The following is a 7,996-nucleotide window of genomic DNA, read 5'->3' as shown; positions in this document are numbered from 1 at the left end:
CTCTCGTTCCCCAGAACGTGTTGTTGATTGGAGCTTCACAGCGGGTTGAAGAACATTTGAAGATGAAGCCATGGAAGAGTTTTTGCTAAAAAGAGCAAGATTTTAGAAAGAGTGAAGATATTCTTAGTTTTCTCGGTGTAGAAGATGAATGGAAGGCGGTATAAAGGCACAAGGTCAAATATTTAAAGGTTTAACGGAAACCCTTTTAAATCTTTTGGGTAAAACCCGAGAGACACATGGCGGTTGGTGATTTAATCCAACGGCGGTTGAATAAGTTAGCCTTACTCCTAGTATATAGGAATAATGATCAGTAAGTAAGGTTAAAACGTGGGAATGTAAGTCATGAGAAGACATCTTTGAAAATGACAAGACGTTTCGGAAACAGTGTTATCAGTGATTATGACGTTAGTCAGCAGTCTTGGAACTTTCAAAGATCATAAAAACGAAATCTTATAATGACAAGAAACGCCTATTTCTGTTGATTCTCGAAACAGGCATTTATTGGGGGCAATTTGTTAGCTGAAGATTTCGTTTTATATTGTTTGTCCTTCGAAGGAGTTGAGAATCGAAGGAAAGATGGTTACTGATGGCCATCCCTTAAAAAGTGAAAGAATGGCTACTGATGGTCATGCCTCGAAGATACAGACTTCTAAGTTCGTTGAAGATAGTGAACACTGAAAGACTAATGAAAGCATATGTCTTCGGGACTTAGACAAAAATTATAAAGTATATATTTAAGTGTTACTACTTAGCGTGTTTTCATAGTGTTTTTACACTGCCACGCGTCGAAGACGGACTCAGGCGGGAAGATTTGAAATTCGAAGACAGTATCGTAACTGTCCAAATACAGATGGCTTCGCTGGAAGTTCTGATGAGAAACGTGGCAGCAGAATAGTGTAGGACCGTTAAGGTCGAAACTAGTATAAATAGGGGTCTTTATGTTAGGATTCCGTGTGTTCATTTTGTACAAATCACTCACATATTTACTCAAGTATCAAGTGTTACGAGAAAGAGTTCGCTGAGAAAATGTACGTATGACACCACCATTTTAATACATGTGTATTGTATTTCATTTTCGAATACATTTCTGAGTTACTGCATTCCATTTATTTCTTGTCATTTACATTCCTGTATCTTTATTTTACTTTCGAATTTACTTTCATGATCATTTACTTTTAAAGTCCTTAACGTTTCTGCAGTTTAAGATTCTTTATGTTTTAACAATTTTTAAGTTTCATATGTTATGTTATTTATTTTTCTTGTTGAAGTTATAATTACATATAACGAAGCAATTACCAAGATTATTGAATCGAACAATACTCATCGAAGAGGACAAATTACGAATATGATTCAAATGAACATTGATAACAATCTTCTTGACTATGTGTCCTAGGATCAATCTAGTCGATCCTGCAAGTAACCAAATCATATTTATTATAGTTTGGAAGACTATCGGTTGTTTACCGGAAATCACCGTAAACAAAGGGTAAATTACTTTTGTTGAAATATGGGTATCGGATTGACGTTGTTTCTGTGTTTATTTTCAAAGATACCGTGTTAATGTCAGAATGGTGGTAGTCACGGTGAGGAGAGGAATTGTCTGAAGTAAAAGAAAGAAAATATAAAATCCAATGTGGTGTGGTGTATAATAATATCTATCAATTAATTTAATCTAATGGTTTACTAAATGTGATATATGGTGAGGGACTCAGTTAATAGTTCACCCTAGAATTCACCATTATATTATCTTTTATTATAAAAACAATTTATGTGAGATTATTTTATTAAGCAATTGTATAAATGGAAAATAAACATTTTATAAATAAAAAAAGTACCAACTCTAGCAAGAAAACTATTTAAAAAAGTTAACATTAACTATCAAATGATAAGAATATAATGGGAGAAGAAATATAAAGTTAGTTAAGGTGTTAGTTACACATAAATATAGTTAGGTAGTTATCTTGATCTACAAGCTATAGTGTACCATTATGCTCATGTATAAATTGCATTGCCCATTGCATGAATGAATATGAAAAACATTCCTTCTCTATTGCCTTACGTTCATCAATTATGCATGAACCTTGATATTGATAAGGTGGTATCAATCGTAAAATCAATTTAGTTTCTCTTCAATTCTTCATCCTTTCTTGCATCTCATGCACATCTTTTTCTACTTCTTTGATTGTTCTTTTGTTTGGATCCTTTAACCATGCATAATTTGCGTGTCAATCAACCTCTAATTTGAGTCTCCAACGATAATATTATTATCGACTCGTTTTATTACATTCATCTAAGTGTAAGTTTCAATTTTATGAAACTCACACCTTATCACAATGGTTCTAACTATCTCTCATGGATACACTCGATGCAAAGAGATTGATGGATCTATTGAAGCACCTAACATATCATGTTTCTACCTTGAATATTATGCTAACCGAAATAATAGCTCTTAAATATGCGCCTGCATTTTTTATTTTTTTTATTAAAACACATTTCTCTACAGTCCAGAACCTACAATTTTCCTTTTTTTTGTCACTAAATGGGCGTCTCACTTATAATCTTAATATTTATATTAAATTAAAATACCTTTCACCACCGTTTGGAGTAGCAACTATTGTGAAATATACTTACATTTAATCAGGGCCGACCCAAGGGGCAAGCTACCAAGGTTAAGGCTTTAGGCCTCAAAAGTTTGAGCTTAAAAAAGGCCTAATTTTTTTTATTTAGTTATAAAAATATATAATGACGCATTAGTCACATATATAATTGTAGTTGAGTTGGTACAATTTAGGACTCTTTTCCTTTTGGTCTTGAGTTCAACTCTTAGTAACCACAAAATTATTATTCAAAAATACATTTTAAAGACCTACTTTTAAAATTTTCTACAGGCCTCTAAACGGATAGGGTCGACCCTGCATTTAATCATGGTCATTATATTCAACCGTGGTGAAAAATATATTTAAGAAATTTTTTAATCTTTTAGGACAAACAACCGTATCACTCTTTAGAAAACTCTAACACTCTCACATCTTACTCGATGAACCGTTGCATACCAAGGAAAGGTGTTAAAAAAACATATTTCTTTCAATTCTTCTTCACATTTGAGGTACGAAGACGTTTCCACCTTTCACTTTCTACTCTTCACATTTTTGTTGATAAAAATTCTATGTTATTTTGGGTATATTGTTGATGATAAAAGTAATATGTTGCTAATGAATTTATTTTTGTTGAGTAAAGTTGTATGCTATTTAAGTTATATTGTTGTTGATAAAAGTTCTATGTTGTTTAGGATATCTTGTTGGTGATAAATGTTCTATGTTCTTTAGGGTATGATAAAAATGGTATGTTCTTGATGATTTTGTTTTTGTTGAGCTTTGTTGTATGTTTTTTAAGTTATGTCGTTGTTGATAAAAGTTCTATATTATTTAGGATATATTGTTGATGACAAAACTTATATGTTGTTGATGATTTTATTTTTGTTCAGCTATGTTGTGTGTTGTCTATAGTATGTTGTTGTTGATCGTTCTATCTTTTTGATGATTTTGTTTTTGTTTATAAAAGTTGTATGTTGTTTAAGGTATGTTGTTGATGTTTTTTGTTGAGATATGTAGTATGTTGTTTAAGGTATGTTGTTGATGATAAAAGTTCTTTGTTGTTGTACATTGTAACTTTCATTATGTTCATTCAACATGTTATAGAAAATGAGTTTATTATATCGTATGTTTTTATTGGAAAAAAGAGACTTTATTATTCCAAAAAATAAGATGAAGTACAAAGCGATCAAAGAGATCCAGCTAGCCTAGGAAACCAATCCTAACAAGGAGAACAAGAAAACTAAATAACCATAAGAGCTGCTATGTGATTTTTTAAAGCTTTACAAAACCAACCCCTATAGGTTATCTTCTCAATAATCCCATCTATAACTTGATGGTAGTCACTATCCTTCCCAAAAGCAATGCAATTCCTATGGTTCCAAATGCCATAAACAGTCTCCATAATGGCTAACCTAAAAAGTTTAGCCCTCCAACCTTTGCCTCTACCCATCTTGATGATCCAAATAATCTCATCATCCCAATGATTGGTGTAACACCCCAATTCTACCCAAAGCATTTAGGCAAGAAAATATCAGAGTATTTAAAATTTCATACAACACAATTAGGATGTTACACTAAGTAACCAAACAAACACCTAGAAAATAAACGGACATCAACGATGCCAAAAGCATACACACCTGCCAATAAAATGATACATAACACACGGAAGATATGAACATATATATATACATATATCTCTCACTCTCAAAGAGGAGTTTTCCAAAATAAAGTGTTTACAATACACATCAACACATTATCACATATACATGTTCAAAGAGTCATATATAAATAAATAACAACAGACTCCCGACTCCCCGGTGTTACGTATCAGAGCGACCGACAAGACCAACTGGAGAACTACCTCTTCCAAAAGACTTCCAAAGCGGCTAATCTGCAGGATGCCACTCAAGCATCAAATCAGCAGAAGGGTGAGAATATAATTCATAATGAAAGCATGACAATTATAGTAATGCCAACAAGTATTATCAAGAATCATACAACAAGGTAATTCTCTAAGTCAACCACAATCAATATATAAGTAATGCGACACATGAATGATAACATAAATTATACAGACTGACGATGATGAATGAGACTCGACTATGCATATGCATGTGGTACCAAATCCGGAGTAAAACTCCTCCTTGTCATTATGACAAATACACCTGCCGAGCATTATGCTGGGACTTTATTCCACTCAGGAAGCGCGCACGCTGTCGTCATCGAGCACGCAGCTCCCACTGATGACCTCTTGCCAATAAGGCTCATTCCATTACCGAGCATTAAGCCCCTACTGGTAACCGTGCCCGCAGGCCATCTGTTAACAGCATTCCGCCATTAACGTATTGAAATGTTATGCTGTGCAAATATAAGACTCTTTTACACTACAACAACATCATCAACAATATAACACGATCATACACTCACGTTACATCGTTTATATTCTATCCAAAAGGATACATCACCAATTAATAACATCGTTATCAATTACATCACATCATAATTACCACACAGGCATTAATAAGCACATAACACACATTCACCGTCAAAACACACTAGCCACATCGGCATAAATGATCGCATAATTGCATCACATCAAATTAATATTGGACATTGGCCCACAACTCCATCAATACATCATTCTCATAACAACAATTACTTGCCATAAGGCCACACATCATGTTAACAACAAACAACCAAACATCGTCACATATCAAGAATGAACATTCATTAATACATAACACATATGAACATGATCTCATGTTATCGATAATTAATCACATACCTCGTATCAATACGATAACATTCACACAACACATCATCATGATTTATCATGCACTAGTTCACAAAACCATTTATGAAAATAAACCAACCACTACGATTATTTACCAATCATATCGCGCATATAAACAATTATGTGTTTTCATCAACAACACCTCATAACTAACTAATAACAAGCTAACCAAGCCTATACTATCATATAGAACATCCAACTAGCTTCCTAACACTTCGAACGGCGTACGAAACGGAGCTACGGATCAAAAGTTACAAGGTTCCAAAGTTTGGATAATTAAATATACTACACAACTCATCACTTGATCCTAATAAAAATAATGGAATACTTCATCCTATGAATCATTTAATTAGATAATAATATAGTTCATTGCGTTAGCTTTCCAACGCTTCGAACGGCGACAAAATCGGAGTTACGGTTCAAGAGTTACGAAGTTTCAAAGTTTTGGAAAAACAGAAAAAACTGTCATCCGCTTCAGCTCCGCTCAGCGGACCTTGGCAGAGGATTTTCTGCAACAGGACCTCCGCTCAGCGGACCCACCTCCGCTCAGCGGACCTGCGTAAACCCAGAAAAAACCAGAACGCACCAGAACTGTTCCAGGCCCCTTATACCCACTAAAACCACTCCAAAACATCATTACAACACCAATACAACACATACAAACCATAGAAACAACCTATTATCACACTTTTCATGGTTAATTCATCACTCTATCTCAAAACCTAACATTTTACCCAAACTCAATCAAGCCATAGAAAAGGAAAACAAACATGATCAATCACCACAACACAACAAGGATATCATTTATTCATCATACAATCATTCTCAAACAAACTTAGATCAAACAAAGATCACACAAGAAAATTGTGGAAATTGGAACAAGAAGAACAAGAACAAGAACAAGACTATAAGAATCATATATCCAAGATAAATTAGATTCACCCCCTTACCTTGCTAAAGCAACGATCGGAACTCGATTCGGTTGAGAATCCACCAATCTCCGCTTTTCCTCCTCTTTTCCTTCTTCTCCTTTCTCTCTTTCTTTCTCTTCTTTTTCTTTCCATCCTTTTTCCTTCTCACAATATTTCTTTCTTATAAAGAAAATATCTATCCCGCGGAAATGACCAAAATGCCCCTACGCTCAAATATCGTTCAAACGCCCCAAAACGCGGAATATTACCTTAATGATATTTCTAGTACCAAAAATATGAAAACCTTCAATTAAATATTAGTCCGCCATCCCGAACTAATACCGACTGAAACAACTCCAAAAACGGTAAAATTCCAATAAACGTCACAAACGTCCAAATCAAGTATATACTTATTTTCCGGGCGTTACAATTGGGCCTATGAGATATTTGAAGCCACTCCAAAATAGCAATCCAGATTTTCCTTGTACCAATACAGTAAAAGAATAGGTGATTATAGGTTTCTTCATGATCACAGAAATTGCACTTACTATCATTGAGGAAACCAAGCCTGCAAAGTCTACTCTTTGTGTCCAATTTCTTATGACAAAGAAGCCAAAAAATAAAATTGGCACAAGGCCTAGCAGGGTTGAACTTATAGAGAATACTCCACTAGCAGTTTTGAATGATAGTGAGATATTGATAGAAGACACCACACTTAAATCTCTGTTTGATCTCCATTTCATACCACAACCTTTGATAGGTTTGAACATAATGCCTCATATCCAGGATTTTCCTAAGGATCCAAGAGTGACTAGTCTTTTGCTGGAATTCAAAGATAGTTTGCCCTTTCAAATAATAGGATTGAATCTATCTAACCCACAGGCTGTCATATTTATTACAAATGTTCTATAGCAGTCTTAGCATGGTACATTTGTTCCACTCATTGAGATCAATAATTCCCAGCCCTCCTGATTTAATTGGCTTGCAGACAGTGGCCCAAGCTACCAAACTCTTGCGACTATTCATATCTTTACCTTTCCAAAGGTACGATCTACAAGCTGCATCAATCTTGTGGATCACAGATTTTGGGATAGGAAAACACATCAACCAATAGTTAGCTATGGCAAAGGATATGCTCTTGATCAACTGTACTCTACCAACATAAGTCAAAAGTTTGGAAGTCCAGTGACGAATTCTGAGCAGAATTTTATCCACCAGGGGCAGGTAGTGATGAATTGCAAGCTTCTTAGAAGTAATAGGTACACCAAGGTATTTAAATGGGAGCATGCCCTCCTGGAAACCAGTAAGCTCAAGCAGGTCAATTTTCACCTCATTAGAAACTGCTCCAAAGTAGACTTTGCTTTTGCTCTTGTTTACTTGCATACCTGTGGCAGAAAGGAATTTGTAGAAAGCTGAAAATAATAAGTCCATAGAATTATGGTCTCCTCTAGAAAATAACAGCACATCATCTGCAAACATGATATTGGTTAGCTGAAGTTTAGCACATTTGGAATGGTGCTTGAACTTAGGATTCAATTGCATTTGATGTAAAGATCTATGCAAATATTCCATAAGGACGGCAAAGAGGTAAGGGGAGATAGGACCCCCTTGCCTAATCCCTCTCTTGGCAATGAGAAGATTAGATAAGCCACCATTAATATTAAACCTGTAAGAAACATTAGTGGGGCTATTCATAA

Source organism: Vicia villosa, linkage group LG4, assembly GCF_029867415.1.
Source record: "Vicia villosa cultivar HV-30 ecotype Madison, WI linkage group LG4, Vvil1.0, whole genome shotgun sequence".
Classification (NCBI taxonomy): Eukaryota; Viridiplantae; Streptophyta; class Magnoliopsida; order Fabales; family Fabaceae; genus Vicia; species Vicia villosa.
This window is presented reverse-complemented; position numbering follows the sequence as displayed.